General features: G+C 35.2%; 1 long non-coding RNA gene across 1 annotated transcript; it reads left to right on the top strand.

Annotated features, from left to right (window-relative positions):
• The first annotated feature begins 305 nt into the window (after positions 1–305).
• LOC107781484 (uncharacterized) lies at positions 306–2,129 on the top strand. Its single transcript, XR_001647023.2, has 3 exons — positions 306–586; positions 829–984; positions 1,847–2,129. It is a non-coding gene; the product is annotated as an uncharacterized LOC107781484 (long non-coding RNA).
• Positions 2,130–4,684: the final 2,555 nt, after the last annotated feature.

Below are 4,684 nucleotides of genomic sequence, written 5' to 3'. Positions count from 1 at the left end.
TATGAATTTATTTTAAATGGTACCATATAATCGTAATAGTACGGTGTATAAAGTGTATCAAAAATAAGTTGAATTTTAAGTAATTGAGAAAATTCTTAATTATGTGGGTAATTAATTAATTACCGGGTAACAGGATATTACCTAATTAACTAATAAGGGATAAAGATTAATAATTTCCCCCAGAAAAACGTGGCAAAAAGAAAACTTACCGAACATGTGACTAAGTAATTATGTAGTCTTACGTGGCAACTAAGATATTAGATATACACCACCTGTCTAATAAATTCAAAGTTTTGGATCACTACTCCATCTTCTCTAACGTTTCCAAGACATCAATGAGATAGAATGCAAATTTCCTACAAAACTCCTCACCCATTATTACTTTTCAAATTTATATTCCAAGTATGGTTTCCAAGAGTACCAGTTACTTCAGTGTTAATATTATTTTTGCTAGTCAAGCCAATTTCTCTAATGGTTATCAAATTTAAAGTGAGATTTTCAATAGCTGTCTTTGATATCTCGAAGGAAGCCAAAACAGTCTGTATTTGAAAATCCTTGCGATTAAGATTTAATGGAGCTAGAGAAGGTCAGTGTTTCTATGTGAATCTCTAGCTCTAACTCAAGTACTTACCCATTGTTTGGTAGCGGATTATGCTTAACGTAGATTAAAAATAAGTATTGCTTGTGATTTAACTTTTATTCTTTTGGTATTTATAAAAGATTATGTATACCACTTGAAGTTGTACCATGTTCCTGCTGGATATATATTTGATTGTGTTCATTGTTTAGAAGTTGAATGGAAGCAACTTTGACATGCCGCAAATGTAGGTGATGCGGAAATAGAGCTCATCTTTTACCTTAAACATGGAAGTGAAAGCAGATGTTAGTAATAACTACTCAACCATTGCTTACTGCATAGATTGCAATGAAGAAGCACGGTACAATCTTTCCCAAGAATATCATACGGATTTTTCCCTACTCCAGGTATGTTAAGGCTATCCCTTCTTTCTTTTTGGCATGATCCGTACGATACAAATGAAACGAGAAAATGCACAACTTTCATAATTGACTATATTCAGAGAAGTATTAGAGGTGCATATGTTCTTGAATTCCCATGTGTCCTATTATTTTATCATCTGTTCATGGGTCTCAGAAAATATGTAAGTTAATGAAGTTTGTTTCATGATATTACTCAGAGGTATAATAGCCTTTTGACACTTCGAAAGATTTTATTGACGTACTTCTCATGCATTGCATTCATTTATACATGTACATTGACCCATGACCAGATGGCATTATATACGCGTATATATGTATATTATATTTATATGGGATATGGGAAAAGGTTACGACGTTATATACGTACCACCACCTGATCAGCTGGTATACGTTGACGATTTGCCTACAGTGGCCGAGATGATATGATGGGATGTCCTCAGATGCGTGATGATATATACGCGTATATATATATATATATATATATATATATATATATATATATATATATATATATAGGAAAGGATATGGCGTTATATACGCACCACCACCCGATCAGCTGGTATACATTGATGATTTTGCCCACAGTGGTCTAGATGATATGATGGGATGCACTCAGAGGCTTGATGATGTTATGTATGTACAGACCTATGCATCATATGACATTTATATGCATGTGCATAACATTATAGATATTTCATAATTTACAGAGTTACCTAGACTTACAGGTTAAGTCATTTACTTCATGTTTCTTCGAGGTCTTTTATATACTTATTTATGTGTCTTACGTACTCAGTACATTATTCGTACTGACGTCCTTTTGTTGGGGACTCTGCATTCATGCCTGCAGGTATAGAAAAACAGTTTGACGAACTTTCATAGTAGACGAGATTGGCTTCAGCGAAGGATCGGTAAAACTCTACCTCATTCGGAGTGCAGCCGAGTCTATGAGTCATTGTGTCAGAAGTTTTCTACAGAATTATGGGTAGGCCAGTACCCTGTCCCATTTGATGCCAAATGATCTTAGAGGCTTTGTAGACAGAGGTTCATTTTGTACAGTATGTCAGATGCCTTGACGGCCCAAATGTATTAATGTTTTAAGGAAAAGGGTTAAATGATATAGTGTTTTCTCACTTACAATTGTACATACTAGCTGTGGCCATGTTGGCCCATGATAGTCACAAAAAGAAGAAATGAGTTACAGAGTGGTTCGCTCGGGCCAGTGCGGCATCGGGTGCCAGCCACGCCTCCCTAGGTTTGGGGTGTGACAGTCTCTCACCAACTGGAATATACGCAAGGCTGCCCATACTAGTTGACTTTCTACTCAAAGCGTCAGCCACCACATTGGCCTTCCCGGGATGATACAAGATGGTGATATCATAGTCTTTCAATAGCTCTAACCACCTTCTCTGCCTCAAATTGAGCTCCTTTTGCTTGAACAAATACTGCAAGCTCCAATGATCCGCGAACACTTCACATGACACACCGTAAAGATAGTGCCTCCATATCTTCAACGCATGAACAATGGCTGCCAACTCTAGATCATGAACAGGGTAATTCTTCTCGTGGATCTTCAGCTGCCGTGAAACATATGCAATTACCTTGCCACCCTGCATCAATACCGCACCAAGTCCAATACGAGATGCCATGCAAGTAAATGTTAGGCGCCATCACGGTCCCTATGGTGGGAATTCCGGGTCGTGGCACGAACATAACTTAAGCACCTCAAAATGATATTTTTGGTCTAGTGACCTCTTAATCCCGAAACCTTCCAATTTTCTTCTTCTTTTCTTTTAATCCCTTTGATTCCACAAATCCATTCTATAATAGAGAACAAGAATATACTAAGTTTCTAAAAATATATTAGTTTCCAAGTCTATCTCCTTAATAAGTGGTACACTCAATAAGTCTTCTGAACATACATTTGGAAATTCATTAATAATCATAAAGACTAATTCAATAGTCGATTACTCTACTGTGGTACCCCAATTTATAGTTAAATAAATACATAACCTTACTTATCATGTCTAGAATCTTTATTGACAAGGTAGCTTTGCCTAGAGGCATACCAAATGAATCCTCTATACTAGGCTCAATCAAAATAGAAAATTCGACAATCTTTCATGGCAAGCAAGTGTAGGGAAATACAAAGTCGACTAATCCAAGCCCAAGATAACCTAAAGTTAACCATGCTAAGTTATCACAAGTTCATATGTGTATCACAACTCTGAACCCTATGCACATATATCTTATAGATCGTTCCAATAGTAAAACTCTCCCACTTAGGCTAAAACCAAATGATAGATCCAAGTACTCAAATCTTTGTTTTTTTAAATCTTCATATACAACTCATAAAACACAACATATCCTCTTATCCTCAATTATATATTTTATCAAACACAACATATGATAATAAAACTGTACAAACTGATTACTTTTCTCAAAGATAGTCATGTCATTTCATTTTTTTTTCTCAACTTCATTTAGTATTCATCTATTTCGTTCCGATGAGTGGCAGTCTCACTACTCCATGTATAATTCCACTATGTGCTAAGTTTCATGCTTTAACTTTTTAGTATATTGGTGCATAACCACATACACAAGTATTATTTTCTCTTACAATCTAGAATTCCTATACGACTCTCACCATCAACAGGTTTTGCATCGCGCAGTACTACTACTATGCTTATACTCAATGCACTTGAAATATATACTCTTACATCATGGTCACACTTATAATGTCACCATTACAATATCACTAATAATACTAAATCACTTCAAGAGGCATTTAGCATATAACCATATAAGTACTTTCTTAAAAATATCCTTCACAATCAATCCTAACAAGCTAGAGCTAGCTAAGCTATTACATTAAAATTATTACTTTCCTGCTCAACTATTTCCCTCTATTGATCAAGCTCATAAAGGAGAGTTGTACACATAACCTCGAATGTTGAATAAGTTACTCTTAAGAAAAAATTATATCCTTGGACCACTTTACAAATTAATGTCCAAAATATTGGCTAACCCTCGAAGTTCTTTTAAAAAAAGAGTTTGGGCAAGGTTTCTTTAGAAATAAGCTATCCCAAAATTTACAATTTTTTTGTTCTTCCAATCTCATCAACAACCGAAGCACATAATATCCCATGTACCGAAGGCAACTCTTAGTTGCACTATTTTTCAAACTTCCAGTGTTGTCTAACAAAGGAGGATATGCATATCCTAGTCGTCTACGAAAAGACATCCCAAGGTTCAACTTGATTTAGCTCAATGCATGAATAATAAATGAAAGAAGAGAAAACATCCTAGATGTTCAGTAGCCTCAAGGTCATAAGTATGGACGTCTACATACCCATGAACAAGACTCTACTAAACAGTGCTCCATGACCTAGGACTTAAAGCCTATGCTCTGATACCAACTTTGTCACGTTCCAAATTCTCCCTTAGACGTGAATGGCGCCCAGCTAACACCACCTACCCAACAAACCATAATTTCATACGTTATCTATTAATTTGCAATATTTGATTAATTAAATGAGTATCCAAATAATCTGATAATTAATTATGAACAATTAATATCTCAAAATATTAAATTAAAAATCTAGCCCAAATTCTACACTAGACCATGGAGCATCTAAGAGAATTACAAAAGACATCATATGAATAAATGATAAAGATTTTTCTGGCA

The sequence above is a fragment of the Nicotiana tabacum genome, chromosome 3 (genome assembly GCF_000715075.1).
Source record: "Nicotiana tabacum cultivar K326 chromosome 3, ASM71507v2, whole genome shotgun sequence".
NCBI lineage: Eukaryota > Viridiplantae > Streptophyta > Magnoliopsida > Solanales > Solanaceae > Nicotiana > Nicotiana tabacum.
The sequence above is the reverse complement of the archived record's forward strand: the minus strand, read 5'-3'. Positions and strand labels throughout refer to the sequence as shown.